Source organism: Balaenoptera acutorostrata, chromosome 1 (genome assembly GCF_949987535.1).
Source record: "Balaenoptera acutorostrata chromosome 1, mBalAcu1.1, whole genome shotgun sequence".
Classification (NCBI taxonomy): Eukaryota; Metazoa; Chordata; class Mammalia; order Artiodactyla; family Balaenopteridae; genus Balaenoptera; species Balaenoptera acutorostrata.
This window is the reverse complement of record NC_080064.1, coordinates 137,816,066-137,834,801: the sequence shown is the minus strand read 5'-3', so window position 1 is coordinate 137,834,801 and position 18,736 is coordinate 137,816,066.

Sequence of the window (18,736 nt, the reverse complement as noted above, 5' to 3'; positions counted from 1 at the left end):
GGTATAGGGTATAGAATCATCGACCTGCTCCTCAGGGCCGGTCTTGGCAGCCAGAGCATCACCATGCCTTTGAGATTGTGATTTCCACATAGTTTTCACCTCGAGTTAGGACAAGTGAAGTAACTTACTCAAGGATATGGAGGGTAAAGGGGAGATCTGGGACCTGGATCCCAGAATTCTAATACCCAGCATAGTTCATGTTCCTCTATACTTCATTCTGTTTCCCCATAAAGCCATAAATAAGATATATTTAAAAAATTTTTATATCAATCTTCACAAACTAATACAAAGTAAAAAGCCATGAGTCATTCTCCATTGTCTTCTGGCACTGACTGCTGCTGTGAAAGTATCTGGGATAGTGTGGGTTTCTAATCCCCTTATAGACAACTCAATATTTTTCTCCCCGTATAATGTCAATGTGCAGGTTCAAGTGTTTCTCATTCATGAAGGATTTTTTTAAAGTATTTGTTCTGGACCATTTGGTGCATTCTATTCATTATGAACACAAATTATGTATACGTTGGATCTGCTTTGTCTTCCATATCTATCAGCTTCTCTTGAATCATTTTTATAAAAGATTTCTCTTCATTTTTCTCTCAGTTTCTTTATTTATATTTAGAAGCTGTTTAAAACTTAATTATACAGTGTGGAAGTTTCCAACTCTAATTTTGGATTTGTGTATTTCTCCTTTCAGTTCTGTCAGTTATTACCTCAAGAATTTTGAAGTGCTGTTATTAGGTTCATGCATGTTTAGGATTGTTCTGTCTTCCTGAAGAAGTTATTATCATTAAAAAATGTCTCTCCTAATTCATGATAATAACCCTTATTCTGAAGTTCCCTTTTCTGATAGTAACATAACTATTTTCGATATTTTATCCTGAGTGATGCATATCTTTTTTCATTGTTTTACTTTAACCCAATTTACTTTGATTAACATTGGCCTGATATATCTTTTTCTATTACCTTACTTTCAACCTACCTGTATTGTTTTGTTTAAAGTGAATTTCCTATATGCAGCATGTAGTTGGGTAATTCTTTTCTTAACTTCACTCTGTTCATTTCTGTCTTTTAGTTAGTGTATTTGGACCACTTATATTTAAAGTAATTATATAGGACAACTGATATTTTCATGGTAGAGAGTATCCTTATCTATGAATATGGTATAAATTTCCATTTACATAGTTCTCTACATATTCTTTCACTTTAGGCTTATATTTTCTCCATGAAAATATTGCCCATGTTTTAATATATTTATGTCTAGGTACCTCATATATTTTATGGTGTTTAAAATAATACATTTAAAAATATTTTCTGTTTATTGATGTTAAATAGAGGCACAATATTTGTATATGAATTTTAGTCTAGCCACTGCCAAATTTTCTTATTAATTCTAGTAATTAGTCTGGAAAATCATTTGGGTTTTCTACGTAGATAATTATATCATCTCTGAATAATGACAATTTTGTTTCTATCATTCTAATCTTTTTAGCTTCTATTTTCATTAATACTATTTTCTGGCTATGTTTGCCTCCAGTGCTGAATAAGAAGTTCTTTTATTGGGAAAGCTTATCCTGTTACTAATCTTACAGAAACTAATTCTAACAATTCTCCATTGAGATGATGTTTCTTCCAGGTTTCTGGTAAGATGCTGTTTACTAGGTTTAGGGAGATATTGTGTGTATATACTGTTCAGGTCTGTTTTCAGAATTTAGTTGACACCAATCTCATTAAGTGAACAGAAAGTCTACTATAGGTCAAAAATTGCTCTAAAGATTGGAGACATAGTGCAGAACAAAACAGATAAAAATCCTGTCCTTTGTATCTTACTGTTTCTTAAATATTTGGTAGAATTTATCTATTAAAAAGTTTGAGACCATTGTTTTCTTTGTGAAACATTGAAAAATTACTGGCCCAATGTCATTTATGGTAATTATTTTTATATTCTTTTTAAGCTAGTTTTGATAAGTTATATTTATCCAGGAATTTGTTAATTTTCTCTATATTTTAACACATATTGGCACAAAATTAGTGATAACAATCTATATTGTTTACCTCTTTTCTGTATCGGTAGTTGTATCCCTTTTTTATTTCAAATATTACTGATTTTTCTGTTAATATCTTCTTTGTCTTGCTGTTTGAATTTTATTTTGCACATTTTTACATGGTAATATATTTACATGATTAAAATTCAGAAGGTAGAGAAAGATATGTAGTGGAAAATCTCTCTCTCATTCTTGCTTTCCTGACATTGCTACCCTCTAATAACTAATATTATCAATTTCTTGTTTATCCTTCTAGAAAAGGTACAAATATATAAGTAAACATGAGTATATATAAGTGAATAATTTTACATTTTCTTAAATGGTAGCATATTATACATGCTTCTGTTCTCCTAACCTTTTGCACTGAATATTATCTGTTGGAGATCTTTCCATATCAGGAAATAATGAGTTTTTTTCGATCTCTTTTGTGGGTGCATGGTGTAGTCCTGTATGGATATATATAATTTATTTTACCAGTTTTCTAAAAAAATTAGAGGACATAAAATTATATCCAGTGTTTTACTGCTAAAACTTTAACTGCAGCAAATAACTTTGTGCATGTATCAGTTTGCATATGTGCAGTTGTATCTTGGGATAAATTCCTGGAAGTGAAATTATTGGATCAAATGGTGTAGGAAATTTATTTTACTCATTTTGGTTATGCTATATGTACATATGTTATAAAATTCAAAAGAAACAAAAGGTAAGTGGTGGAAAATAAGTTTTCCTCATATTCCTTTCACCAAGTCCCCCTTACCAGTGGCAATCAGATGTATCTTTCCAGAGATATTCTATGCATATACAACTATACTTGCATATATAGGATATTCTTGCTAATTTGTTGGCTCAAATAAAAATCACCAGGTTTAGCAAATCCACTCATTTTAGGAATATATACTTTGTGTCTCAGTTCTCAGACTCATCCTTATGCCAGCATCCTTCAGATCTCATCAGGACAAATGATGTCTCTCCATTGACCTTAATCATGCCCATTTGTATATGTTAGAAGGAAGGGTGCCTATTTTAATGGGATCCTGAATTTTTCTTGTCTAAACATCTCAAACATGATCAAATTTGGATAGTTTGTGTCAGTATCATCTTGGGGATACCTTGCATCTTTCTTCTGCATTAAACTTTCATTTCTTGTATTTCTCTTTCTTGCTTTACTTCCTAGTTTAGAAGCAACACACTCTTTGGTAACTTTCTGAGAAAAGGTATATAGCAGGGAAAAGTTTTAGATTATCTATTTCTGGAAATATCTATACTTTTTTCCTTATATTTAATTGGTATTGGGTGGGTACAGAAATCTAACTTAGAAAATATTTTCCTTCATAATTTTGAAGGCATTGCTCATTTTCTACTAGTTTTCTGTATTGGTGTGGAAATATCTGAAGCCACTGTGGTTCTTGATCTCATCTATGTCACCTGTTTTTTTCCTCTGTCATTTAAGGAACTTTTTTTGTCCTCAGTGGTCAGAAAGTTTACAATAATATGCCTTAGAGTGGGCTTATTTTAATCCATTGTGCTCTACACTTTTAATCTAGAAAATCATGTCTTTCATTTCTGATAAATCTTGAATTATTTCATATGATATCCTCCTTTATTTTATCTGTTCTCTCTTGGATGCTGGACACAGTGAAATTATTCTCTAATTTGATTATCTTTTTTTCTACTGTGATCAACTTACCCTCTTTTTACTTTATGGTTAATTTATCTCCCTTCTTCATTTTTAAAATTCTGCCGTCATACATTCAATTTTGTTCCCTATATATTGCTTTTATTCTAGCATTCTGTTATTGCATCATTAAAGCCTTGTCTTTCCTTAAATCTCTTGAGGATATTAATGATAACTTTTTCTGAAGTTCTTTTTTTTGTCTCCTTTCTGAGTAATCTCCACATTATCCAAATTGCTTTTCCATTCGCCTTCCCCCCATTTGCTCAGTTTTATTTGCCTGTCATGTTAGAGGCTTTCCTTTTATATCTGACCATCCTTGGTTGTATGTTAATGACTGAGAGCTAGAGCCTAAACATTTATTTGGAAGCTCTGAACGCATAGGTGGGGTTGTCAGTTTAGAGCATCTCTTGGGCCAAACTGTCTGTGTGTGAAACTCTTGTTAATAACTTTGTTTCTATTTTCACTAACTCCTCTTTTAAAAAAAAAAAAAACAATTACGTCCTTATACCTTATATGGGTGTATTTCTTCTTTTTATGTCTGGCTTGTTAAGTGGTTTTCTTATTAAGTTTCACCCTTTCCACTTTCCTATCCTAAGTATTTAAATCTATAATATTTTCTTTAAGCATCACCTTGCCTATGTCCTACAAGATTTAATGCCTGTAAGTCTCATTGCTATTCAGTTCTAAATATAATTTCCATTAGGGGTTCTTCCTTCTTTACACATGAATTATTTAGAAATGTGTATATGCATGTACACACCCTTGTTTTCCATTCATATGCAATTTTTAAAATTGCATTGTGCTCAGAAAAATTTGGTTTTTATGATAGTAATTCTTGAAAATAGTTGGAATTTGCATTATGGCTTAGTAAGTGATCCATTTTCATAAATGTTCCCTGTGTGTTTGTTAAAAAATATGTTACAATATACAACCAAATTGTTGGTTGCATATTCTATATATGTCTTAAAGAACCCAAGTTTGTTCACTATGTTGCACAAATTTTTTTTTAACATCTTTATTGGAGTATAATTACTTTACAATGGTGTGTTAGTTTCTGCTTTATAACAAAGTGAATCAGCTATACATATACATATATCTCCAGATCTCCTCCCTCTTGCGTCTCCCACCCACCCTCTCTATCCCACCCCTCTAGGTGGTCACAAAGCATGAGAAGATCTCTCTGTGCTATGCGGCTGCTTCCCAAGCTATCTATTTTACATTTGGTATTGCATATAAGTCCATGCCACTCTCTCACTTTGTCCCAGCTTACTCTTCCCCCTCCCCATGTCCTCAAGTCCATTCTCTACGTCTGCATCTTTATTCCTGTCCTGCCCATAGGTTCTTCAGAACCTTTTTTTTTTTTAGATTCCATATATATATGTTAGCATATGGTATTTATTTTTCTCTTTCTGACTTACTTCACTCTATATGACAGTCTCTAGATCCATCCACCTCACTACAAATAACTCAATTTCATTTCTTTTTATGGCTGAGTAATATTCCATTGCATATATGTGCCACATCTTCTTTATCCATTCATCTGTCGATGGACACTTAGGTTGCTTCCATGTCCTGGCTATTGTAAATAGAGTTGCACTGAACATTGTGGTATATGACTCTTTTTGAATTATGGTTTTCTCAGGGTATATGCCCAATAATGGGATTGCTGGGTCATATGGTAGTTCTATTTTTAGTTTTTTAAGGAACCTCCATGCTGTTTCCCATAGTGGCTGTATCAATTTACATTCCCACCGACAGTTCAAGAAGGTTCCCTTTTCTCCACATTTATAGTTTGTAGATTTTTTGATGATGGCCATTCTGACTGGTGTGAGGTGATACCTCATTGTTGTTTTGATTTGAATTTCTCTAATGATTAGTGATGTTGAGCATCCTTTCATGTGTTTGTTGGCAATCTGTATATCTTCTTTGGAGAAATGTCTGTTTAGGTCTTCTGCCCATTTTTGGATTGGGTTGGTTTTTTTTTTGATATTGCACTGCATGAGCCGCTTGTACATTTTGGAGATTAATCCTTTGTCAGTTGCTTCCTTTGTAAATATTTTCTCCCATTCTGAGGGTTGTCTTTTCGTCTTATTTATGGTTTCCTTTGCTAGCAATAGTTTTTAAGTTTCATTAGGTCCCATTACTTTATTTTTGTTTTTATTTCTATTTCTCTAGGAGGTGGGTCAAAAAGGATCTTGCTGTGATGTATGTCATAAAGTGTTCTGCCTATGTTTTCCTCTAAGAGTTTTATAGTGTCTGGCCTTACATTTAGGTCTTTAGTCCATTTAGAGTTTATTTTTGTGTGTGGTATTAGGGAGTGTTCTAATTTCATTCTTTTACATGTGGCTGTCCAGTTTTCCCAGCACCACTTATTGAAGGGGCAGTCTTTTCTGCATTGTATATTCTTGCCTCCTTTATCAAAGATAAGGTGACCATATGTGTGTGGGTTTATCTCTGGGCTTTCTGTCCTGTTCCATTGATCTATATTTCTGATTTTGTGCCAGTACCATACTCTCTTGATTACTGTATCTTTGTAGTATAGTCTGAAGTCTGGGAACCTGATTCCTTCAACTCCGTTTTTCTTTCTCAAGATTGTTTTAGCTCTTCAGGGTCTTTTGTGTTTCCATACAGATTGTGAAATTTTTTGTTCTAGTTCTGTGAAAAATGCCAGTGGTAGTTTGATAGGTATTGCATTGAATCTGTAGATTGCTTTGGGTAGTATAGTCATTTTTACAGTGTTGATTCTTCCAGTCCAGGAACATGGTATATCTCTCCATCTGTTGGTATGACTTTAATTTCTTTCATCAGTGTCATAGTTTTCTGCATACAGGTCTTTTGTCTCCTTGGGTAGGTTTATTCCTAGGTATTTTATTCTTTATTTGCAATGTTAAATGGAAGTGTTTCCATAAATTCTCTTTCAAATTTTTCATCATTAGTGTATAGGAATGCAAGAGATTTCTGTGCATTAATTTTCTATCCTGATACTTTTCCAAATTCATTGATTAGCTCTAGTAGTTTTCTGGTAGCACTTTTAGGATTCTCTATGTATAGTATCATGTCATCTGCAAACAGTGACAGTTTTACTTCTTCTTTTCCAATTTGCATTCCTTTTATTTCTTTTTCTTCTCTGATTGTTGTGGCTAAAACATTCCAAAACTATGTTGAATAATAGTGCTGAGAGTGGGCAACCTTGTCTTGTTCCTGATCTTAGTGGAAATGTTTTCAGTTTTTCACCATTGAGAACAATGTTGACTGTGGGTTTGTCATATATGGCATTTATTATGTTTAGGTAAGTTCCCTCTATGCCTACTTTCTGGAGGGTTTTTACCATAAGCGGGTGTTGAATTTTGTCAAAAGCTTTTTGTGCATCTATTGAGATGATCATATTGTTTTTCTCCTTCAATTTGTTAATATGGTGTAGCACACTGATTGATTTGCGTATATTGAAGAATCCTTGCATTCCTGGGATAAACCTCACTTGATCATGGTGTATGATCCTTTTAATGTGTTATTGGATTCTGTTTGCTAGTATTTTGTTGAGGACTTCTGCATCTATGTTCATCAGTGATATTGGCCTATAGTTTTCTTTCTTTGTGACATCTTTGTCTGGTTTTGGTATCAGGGTGATGATGGCCTCGTAAATTGAGTTTGGGAGTGTTCCTCCCTCTGCTATATTTTGGAAGAGTTTGAGAAGGATAGGTATTAGCTCTTCTCTAAATATTTGATAGAATTCGGCTGTGAAGTCATCTGGTCCTGGACTTTTGTTTGTTGGAAGAATTTTAATCACAGTCTTAATTTCAGTGTTTGTGATTGGTCTGTTTATATTTTCTATTTCTTCCTGTTTCAGCCTCGGAAGGTTGTGCTTTTCTAAGAATTTGTCCATTTCTTCCAGGTTGTCCATTTTATTGGCATATAGTTGCTTGTAGTAATCTCTCATGATCATTTGTATTTCTGCAGTGTCATTGTTACTTCTCCTTTTTCATTTCTAATTCCATTGATTTAAGTTTTCTCTCTTTTCTTCTTGATGAGTCTGGCTAATGGTTTAACAGTTTTGCTTACCTTCTCAAAGAACCAGCTTTTAGTTTTATTCATCTTTGTTATCGTTTCCTTCGTTTCTTTCTCATTTACTTCTGATCTGATCTTTATGATTTCTTTCCTTCTGCTAACTTTGGGGTTTCTTCATTCTTCTTTCTCTAATTGCTTTAGGTGTAAGGTTAGGTTGTTTATTTGAGAGGTTTCTTGTTTCTTGAGTTAGGATTGTATTGCTATAAACTTCCCTCTTAGAACTGCTTTTGCTGCATCTCTTAGATTTTGGGTCATCGATTTTCATTGTCATTTTTTTCTAGGTGTTTTTTGATTTCCTCTTTGATTTCTTCAGAGATCTCTTCATTATTAAGTAGTGTATTGTTTAGCCTCCATGTGTTTTTATTTTTACAGTTTTTTTTCCTGTAATTGATATCTAGTCTCATAGTGTTGTAGTTGGAAAAGATACTTGATACAATTTCAATTTTCTTAAATTTACCAAGGCTTGATTTGTGACCCAAGATATGATCTATCCTGGAGAATGTTCCATGAGCACTTGAGAAGAAAGTTTATTCTGTTGTTTTAGGATGGGATATCCTATAAATGTCAATTAAGTCCATCTTGTTTAATGTATCCTTTAAAGCTTGTGTTTCCTTATTTATTTTCATTTTGGATGATCTGTCCATTGGTGAATGTGGGGTGTTAAAGTCCCCTACTATGATTGTGTTACTGTCAATTTCCCCGTTTATGGCTGTTAGCATTTGCGTTATGTATTGAGGTGCTCCTTTGTTGGGTGCATAAATATTTACAATTGTTATGTCTTCTTGGATTGATCCCTTGATCATTATGTAGTGTCCTTCTTTGTCTCTTGTAATAGTCTTTGTTTTAAAGTCTATTTTGTCTGATATGAGAATTGCTATTCCAGCTTTCTTTTGATTTCCATTTGCATGGAATATCTTTTTCCATCCCCTCACTTTCAGTCTGTATGTGTCCCTAGGTCTGAAGTGGGTCTCTTGTAGACAGCATATATACGTGTCTTGTTTTTGTATCCATTCAGCCAGTCTATGTCTTTTGGTGGGAGCATTTTTTCCGTTTTCATTTAAGGTAATTATCAATATGTATGTTCCTATTACCATTTTCTTAACTGTTTTGGGTTTGTTATTGTAGGTCTTTTCCTTCTCTCGTGTTTCCTGCCTAGCGAAGTTCCTTTAGCATTTGTTGTAAAGCTGGTTTTGTGGTGCTGAATTCTCTTAGCTTTTGCTTGTCTGTAAAGGTATTAATTTTTCCATCGAATCTGAAAGAGATCCTTGCTGTGTAGAGTCATCTTGGTTGTAGGTTTTTCCCTTTCATCACTTTAAATATGTTCTGCCACTCCCTTCTGGCTTGCAGAGTTTCTGCTGAAAGATCAGCTCTTAACCTTATGGGGATTCCCTTGTATGTTGTTTTGTTTTTTTTTTCCCCTTGCTGCTTTTAATATTTTTTCTTTGTATTTAATTTTTGATAGTTTGATTAATATATGTCTTGGTGTGTTTCTCCTTGATTTATCCTGAATGGGGCTCTCTGTGCTACCTGGACTTGACTATTTCTTTTCCCATATTAGGGAAGTTTTCAACTATAATCTCTTCAAATATTTTCTCAGCCCCTTTCTTTTTCTCTTCTTCTTCTGAGATCCCTATAATTCAAATGTTGGTGCATTTAATGTTTTCCCAGACGTCTCTAAGACTTTCCTCAATTCTTTTCATTCTTTTTTCTTTATTCTGCTCTGCAGTAGTTATTTCCACCATTTTATCTTCCAGGTCACTTATCCGTTCTGTTGTGTGTTCCTGTCTTGCTAGTTGTTTGGCATGGGGTGTCCAGCACTGGAGCTTGCTGGTTGTTGAGTGGAGCTGGGTCTTAGCATTGACATGGAGATCTCTGGGAGACCTTTCACCATTTGATATTACATGGATCTTGGAGGTCTCAGGTGGACCAATGTCCTGACCTCGGCTCTCCCACATCAGAGGCACAGGCCTGACGCCTGGCCGGAGCACAGATACTCTGTCAGCCACACGGCTTTCTCTTGTGTGTCATAGTCCAGAGGAAAATGGTGTGACAGTAGATGTCATTATGGTGTTCCAGATCCCCTCTTCTGAGTCAAGGGCAATGAGAAAGAGGAAAATCCGTAGCATCCATGGTGTCGCTGGCAAAGCCCATGGTGTCCCCAGGAAAAATATGATGGAATCTATGTAATAAAGTCTACCTTCTTTTGTGCCCAAATATTTCATACCCTTACTATCAGTTTCTGAAAGAGGTGTGTTAAAATTTCCCAGTAACATTGTAGATGTTTTTTTTTCCTTGTGGTTCTTTTATTTTTTTTGCTTTATGAATTTTAAACTATTTTATTGCATATATTCAAATGTAAAATTATATCTTTCTGGAGAGATGAACAGTTTTACCATTATGAAATGATTCTCTTTTTCTCTGGTAATGCCTTTGCTTTAAAGTTTATTTTTGCCTGATATGAACATAGTTATGCTATTTTTCTTCTCCTTAATGCTTGTATCTTATATATAAGTTTTCTGTGTTTTTACTTTCAACATTTTTTGTGTCTTTATGTTTTTTGTATATCTCTTATAATCACCACAGAGTTTAAAAATCCTGTCTGACAATCTATGCCTTTTAACCAGATAGGCTAATTTTATTTATTGTAATCACTGATATATTTAGCTTTATTCTGTTTTATTTTATGCTTCCTGTTTTTTTAGGTGGTAGGTATTGTGTCCTTTTACCCTCTTTTCTTTCCTTTATTTGAATAGATTCAAGTTTTTTTTTTCTTTTTACTGGTTTCAAAGATATTAATTTTATTCCATTTTTTCAGTGGTTACCTTTGAAATTTTTATAATGTATTCATAACACAATATAAAGTTAATTAATAGTTTTAGTTTTCTTCCCTCCAAATATAAGACCTTAGAATTGTTCAATTCTAACTACGCTAACAAGTGTCTACATGACCATCCTTTCAGTGTCTATTAGATCATAAATTAGACACTGTATTATTGTTTTATAGATTCAGCTTTTATTTAAAGTTATCTATATATTTACTTCTTTAAAAATTTTTATTTATTTATTTATTTGGCTACATTGTGTCCCAGTTGCAGTGTGCGGGATCTTTCATTGCGGCATGTGGACTCTTCATTGCGGCGCACAGTCTTCTCTCTAGTTGTGGTGCACAGGCTCTCTATTTTTGGTACACAGGCTCCAGATTGCATGGGCTCAGTAGTTGTGGCATACGGGCTCTCTAGTTGTGGCACACAGGCTCTAGAGTGGATGGGCTCAGTAGTTGCAGTGCACAGCCTCAGTTGTTGTGGCGCATGGGCTTAGTTGCCCCATGGCTTGTGGGATCTTTGTTCCCTGACCAGGGATCGAACCCACATCCCCTGCATTGGAAGGCAGATTCTTAACCACTGGACCACCAGGGAAGTCCCTATATTTACTTTTTATTTCACTCCTATTCCTTCCTGAATGTCAGAGCTCCTTTCTGCTATTTTCCTTCTTCTTGAGATACATATTTTAAAATTTTCCTTTATTACAGGTCTAATAGTGGTAAACTCAGAATTTTATAGCTGAAAATATCTTTATCTCATCTTTGTTCCTGAGATATAGCTTAATATTAATGTATAAATTTAGGTTAATACAGTAAAACCCTAACATAATACAATAAGCCTGAGCCCAAATATTCATATTTATAAAATGCAAGTTCACATTATTTTAGGGTTGAAATGACTTGGTTGAACCTAGCTGCCTGGGAGTCCCCAAGTTTTAGCCATATGACCAAAATCTATCTGTATTCCAACATTAGTTAGGCACAGTCTTGTGGCCTTTATGTGTATTTCAGCTTAAATATTGATGGGGACAGTTCTGGGTTCAATGTCTGGCTGAGATTTCCAAGAGAGTAACAGTGTTTCTAACGATCTCCTAGTTAGTTGGGGAGATTGGGATTCATCTTTTTTCCACTCTCCCCACCTCTTTAACCTTTAATCTATATAAGGTAAGAAACTGAGCCAGAGAAGGAGCCTATCTTCCATTGTATTACTTATGTATTACACTATATGAAGAAATGCATTATTGCATGAGATTTTACTGTACTTATTTTTTGTCATTACTTAAGGAAAACTGAAATATTATACTGTCTTCTGGCTTCACTGCTGCTGTTGAGATGTTAGATGTCAATTTAATTATTATGACTATGCAAGTAATTACTCTCGTCTCTGATTGCTTTTGAGGTCTACAATTTATCTTTGGTGTCCTGCAGTTTTACTATGATGAATCTTGGAATTGTTGAGATTCCTAAAATGAGGTTTTTTTCTTTCAGCCATTCTGGAGAATTCTCATCCATTGGCTTTTAAATATTGTCTCTTTTACCTTCTAGTTTCAGTGTCCTTCTGAAACTTTGATTAAATCTATATTTGACCCTCTGACTCTATACTCTTGAATTTATTAGTTTTCCTTAATATTTAAAAATATCTCTGAGCAGAATTCTCCATTTTTCTTATTCTCCTATTCTTTCTTGGATGTATTTCAATTCTTTCATTGATTTTTTTTAAAATTGAGGTATAATTAACATACAATAAAGTGCACAATTCTTATGTATTTAGTTTATGAGTTTAGGCAATACAGCCATCTAACAGCCAACCGTAATAAACTAGAAAACATTGCCATTACCCCAGGAAGTTTCCTGGTGCCTCTTTCTAGTCACTTGCATTGAACTTTTCAGTTATTTCATTGTTTATTTCAATAAATTTTATTTGGTTGTTCTTCAAATCCACCTGTTCATGTTTGATAGTCTATTGTCCCTTATTTTATAAATTCTTTTCTCCAATTCTTTAAACATACTAAAAATAGTTATTTCATAATCCTCTGTCTGATAATTCCAATATCTGGAGTCTGTTTTATTGTTGTCACTATTGTTTCTAGCTGATTTTCACAAAAATCTTAACCCTGAGTTTTGTGACTTTTATTGTGAACTCATATTTATTGGGACACACTTTGTGGGAGATTTATTTATTTATTTATTTATTTTTGTGGGGGGGATATGTTTACATGTGTTTTTTTCCACCCATGAATTTGGGGATTTGTGTGTGTCTAATGGTGGATTTGGAAGGATTATCTGCATATGCATAAGGGCAATGTCAGGAAAAGTAGTGGTGTATATTACTTTGGGTGTTCAGTCTGTTTACTTTGTATATTTGGGGAATGTAGGATGATCATTTGTGTATTCACGACATGTTGTGTGGTTATGGGGTGTTTGTATGTGTGCATTTTCGGGAGCTGTCTATGTATTTTTTTTTAACATCTTTATTGGAGTATAATTGCTTTACAATGGTGTGTTAGTTTCTGCTTTATAACAAAGTGAATCAGTTATACACATACTTATGTTCCCATATCTCTTCCCTCTTGCATCTCCCTCCCTCCCACCCTCCCTATCCCACCTCTCTAAGTGGTCACAAAACACAGAGCTGATCTCCCTGTGCTATGCGGTTGCTTCCCACTAGCTATCTATTTTATGTTTGGTAGTGTATATATGTCCATGCCACCCTCTCACTTTGTCACAGCTTACCCTTCCCCCTCCCCGTATCCTCAAGTCCATTCTCTAGTAGGTCAGTGTCTTTATTCCTGTCTTGCCACTAGGTTCTTCATGACCCTTTTTTTTTTTCCTTAGACTCCATATATATGTGTTAGCATACTGTATTTGTTTTTCTCTTTCTGACTTACTTCACTCTGTATGACAGACTCTAACTCCATCCACCTCACTACATATAACTCCATTTCGTTTCTTTTTATGGCTGAGTAATATTCCATTGTATATATGTACCACATCTTCTTTATCCATTCATCCGATGATGGACACTTAGGTTACTTCCATGTCCTGGCTTTTGTAAATAGAGCTGCAATGAACATTTTGGTACATGACTCCTTTTGAATTATGGTTTTCTCAGGGTATATGCCCAGTAGTGGCATTGCTGGGTCGTATGGTAGTTCTATTTTTAGTTTTTTAAGGAACCTCCATACTGTTCTCCATAGTGGCTGTATCAATTTACATTCCCACCAACAGTGCAAGAGTGTTCTCTTTTCTCCACACCCTCTCCAGCATTTATTGTTTCTAGATTGTTTGATGATGGCCATTCTGACAGGTGTCTGTGGGAGATTTATGAGGCCTGAATTGAGGACCTTTTTTCCCCCAGAACATTTTGTTTGCTTTTATTGTTTTATAGTATTTCATTTGAACTCTTTTCTCCTTTGAACATATGTATCAAAAATTTAATTATTATTTAGCAAGAGACAGATTAATTGTGTATAAGTTTTTGAAGATAAGTAGAAGAATTACTTATTTAAAATAACATTTCCTCTCTTTTGGTGACTCCTCTTTGAATGCATAATATAATCTTCACATGTTTTTGTTCATACTCCTTTACTTAATTCTTTATTTTGCTCTGGGAATCATAGCTGCCCACATTTTTCAGCTTTTAAGACGTTGGTTTGGCTTAGAATAAGTTCTCAGTAAGTTCTGGTGATCACGTCATCTTCACCTTGTTTCACCCCAGTGATCTCCCTTGGCTAGGGGTTAAGGTCAGAGATTTCAGCATTGTTTCTTCTTAAATTTTTCCTCCCCTGAGTACTTTAACATTCATCTGCTTCTCCCCAAAATTGTTGTTCAGTGGTTTATTAACCAGCCTTTCCTAGATACTTGCTTTTAAGGATCTTATAGAAGAACTGAGGAGCTATGTCAGCTCCTAGATTCTTCCTTCATCTTAGTCCAGATTTCTCAATATTAGGCAATATGCCTCATTGTTTATAGCTATTTGCTTATTTTGTAGACAAAGTTTTTAAAAATTCCCTTTTTGTTGTTCTTGTGACTTTAGAAAGAGCCTTGTGGTGTATAAATGCCCTTACTCTGCCAGCTTTACGTGGAGATCCCCTTATAATGTTTACCAGCTCAAAAGTTAATCAAAATGAAGTAACCAGTTTGGTAACAAGAACCATGGGAAAAGCCAAAGTATTAAATTTCGTTGGATTATTTTAATAGCTGTCTTACCTCTTCCCTGAAGTCACTTATCTCCTCTTAACTAACAAAAAATAATTGATAACATGTTGACCACCCTATGTGTAGACTGACCAAGTCAGATCATCCTGGTTTGCTTTGGTATATATCTCTGAGGCAGAGATGGCAAACTTTAAACCAAAATTCATGCCTGTCCTTCCATATTATTGATTTGTCCCTGTAAAGCAGGTTCATATCTAGAAATTCTAGTTTCCAGTTCTTCTGCACCTAGGGAGGCCATGTGGCTAGTGCTCTCCAACTGGAGTATAAACAGAAATAATGATGTCACTTCGAGGCCAAGGATATTAAGAAGAAGTGTGGCTTTTGTGCCTCCTGTTTTTCCCATCTGCCAGAGTAGAACATATGGCTTCAAGGTTCCAAAGAAATAACAAAGCCATAAGATGGGTCTTTCAATCACCAAATGGAGAAAAGCAGCTTATCTACCAGGAACACCCACATTGGAATGCTATTTAAGTGAGAAATATACATACTTTTATTTTTTAAGGGTACTGAAATTTTGGAATTGGTTTGTTAAAGCTGCTTGCATTACCCTAACTTATATAATCTAGGTATTCATTTGAAAAGCTCTGTTCCCTTTCTTGGAGAGTCAAAAACACTAGGAAATCAAACTAGATATTTCATGCTGCATGTTTCTAAGCATATCAAGGCCTTCCATCATCTTTAATGCTCATCCAATTTTGAGTCCTTGAATGAATGGCTTTATATAATGACATGTACCTCTTTAAGGTTTTATTTTATTTTATTTTATTTTTATATTGCCTGGGAGATGTTTTCCTAATATAGTAGCTAAGGAAGTACATTCCTATGGAGTCCACAATATTTCTGTGTAAGTGCAGGAATGCAGCTTATCTTCCACTTGAAATATTTTACAAAATACATTTTTAAAATCCCAGAACTCCTAGATATTTTGTCTGCTATACTTCTTTGTACCAAAAGTTCTTTTTCTTTCATTTCTTCCTGAGACTTGATCCATGGTCTAGAGCTATGATCTTGAATCCTGCAGTGTTCTCTTCCAAGGATTTTGCTGAAACGTGATGTTTTTCTTACTTTCATCCCAGTTCTGAAGTGAGTGCATGGTGGATCCCTGGCAAAGATCTTTCTACCCATATAATAATAGCTTATCATGACAATTTTAAGAGAGGATAATCTGACTATTAGTCAATTGTGGACTCTTGCTGTAATTGGATATAAATAAAGGGTTTCATAGAGCTGGTCAGATCCCAGGCTCACAAATTAGTGCAGGTAGGAAGGAAGGGAAGCTAGAAACCTCACTAGCTGTTGGAGGTGGGAGGGCCATTGGACTCTATCTGACATTCCAGACTCTTCCTGCAGTCACTGCTCACATAAGACTCTGTGCCCTAGAAAGCGAAGCACAAAATGGATTGTGTGACAGCAGCCAAGAATTTTCTTATATGCCTTTACGAAGTGACTAAGTAAGCGTGGTTTACTGTTCTTGGCACAAAGACTTAGCAGGTGCAAATAGATGAAACTGGAGAATTTGTCCTGAGAATGACAGAGGGGACTGGCAGTGCTTGGCACAGACAGACTTAGAAGACTAGTGGTTCTGCTGTGCCCTGGCAGTTTGTCTTGATGGCTCTCCTTGGAGCAGCTAAAATGACATGAGTGCTCCCTAGAACTGGTGCGAAGGAAGTCTATGCTCTTTCCTGCCTCCTTCAGGTTTATGGAGGGGCTACCCATTCCTTCATTTTAAAGTTTCAACTGTTCAACTCATGTATTTCTCATCTTGAAGCATTTCCCACTGGTTTGACAAGGCACAAGGGTTAATTAAAGCTGCAGAAAGAGGCAGGCTTTTTGGCTGTTCCTCACAGCTGGGCTGGGAGGCCGCAGTCTGGCCAGTTTGAGCACAAACTTGGAAAGCCTCCCAACTGGAATGGAATCAAAGACTTCTGTGGCCTCAGGTTTGTTTACTTTTGGTATTATCCAAGGTTTTCTGGCCCTCTGGTTGTTTGAGAGACAAGAGGCTCTGAATGGCTCTGACCCAGAGTCAGTTTTAGCACTGGGAGGAATTACATGCAAGTGCGATGAACAACATACTGGTTCTTTACCCTGAAACACACAGCGTTTGAGGGCTGGGCCAGCTGTCTGAGACATCCCCTGAAACCCGCAGTGCAGCTGGATTTTCCCCTCCCTTGTGCCAAGCAGGCCTATCATTACTAGACCATACTGCTCTGGGCCATGTGACAAGCATACTATGAAGCAAATAATACAGTAAAGAAGAATGATATAAAAGGAGCTGCATTTTCCTTTCTTTCATTCTCTTTGCAGAAAGCCTGCAATGTTATTCTAAAATCTGCCTATTGATTTGAATATAAATAGACCCCTTTTTCTAATCCAGATGCAGCCATGTGCCCCTCTGTATAGGGTTGGAGATTCTCTGTTGTGTCTTGGGAGTAATAAGATTCCACTGGAAAGAATGTAGGCAAATCAGCCCAGCTGAGATTACATAATAGGAGAAGGAAAATTGGAAAAAGTATGTAATAAACTTCAATATCTAGTTGAGTGTGATTCTTAACAAAAGGCTCTTGCATTTAGCTCAATGACTTAAGATCTTTATATAGTAGCTAAATGCATTTTATTCAAACTTCTCCAGCCCTGGGCAGGAGCCATTTCAGTAGGTAAGTTAATTCTTCTGGAAAGGCATAAGCTGCTAAAATCAGAGGCTTAGGGGTGGATTTCTGCTCCTTGGTGATTTGTATTTAGAACTTCAGAGGATTGGGCCCTGCTAATGAGCAACTAGGCATCTTATGGGGGAAGTTCCACTTTCCAGATCTAGGAGAGAGGCCTCTTGTCTTGAAAGATCTGGTGAATCTTTGATCCATGCTTATATTTTTACTATTCCATAGCTCCACTGTTCTTGGACTTCTGTGACTCCTTTTTTTTTTTTTTTTTTTGGTATTTATCTTAGTTCCTGCTTTTTTTCTCCAATGCTACACATAGCTCTTTCCCTCCTACCCTTAGATATTTTGGCCCTGTAGAGAAGTATTTCCCAAAGATGTTCTCGTCAGATCTATGAGACACTTCACAGTAAAAGGTTTCATGGTCAATTTAGATTGAGAAATGATGCATACTATACACCTCTCTTGGAAATGTGTAATGAACTTTTTAAAAAGACACGGAAGGAAAGTTATTTACATTTGTTTATGTAAATATATACATACTTATTTATTTAATATCAAAGTGTCTATTAGCCTCCGAAGAATTACTAGTTTTCAGAATTTGCTTTAGGCATTGCTACTATAATGTCCACAGGCTAAAAATTCTGTCTAGACCACTAGACATTCAAGTTACTGAGACATGGCCATGGATCATAAAACCCTCCGAAAAGGCTTATTACTTTTGAAGGTAAAGGATGAGCACTGGCTAATCATGTAAATAGAATTGAAAGGAATCAAATGTTCACTAAAGCATAGACTAGCTAGAATAAACTGGATTGGCTGCTGTCCATGTGCAGAGGTGCTGAAACAGGAATACACTGTGAAAAATGGATCACTGACAGAGCCCTTAAAAAGGAACTGTTCAGAGAGTGAATTTTTGGTGCTACATGGAACACCTAGGCACAAAACCTGTGTAGTAAAACTGCACAGAGACAGAATTGGGGAAAAGATGCACATACTGGGTAGGAAAATAACAGAGATGGGATTTGATTTCACTGCTCCAACTAATTGGACATGTGAGCCTGGGTAAGCCATTTAATCTCCCATGCCTTATTTTCAAATAAGATGATTGGACAGGATGCGAGTTCATTCCCAGTTCTAAAAGTTATAATACATAATAACTCTTCAAGTTGGTCTTCATATGAGCATGGGAGAAATCAAACTGATGCATATTTGCCCCAGGTCTCTGGGCTTCTCTAGTCCCCTTTTATTCTTAGGAGAT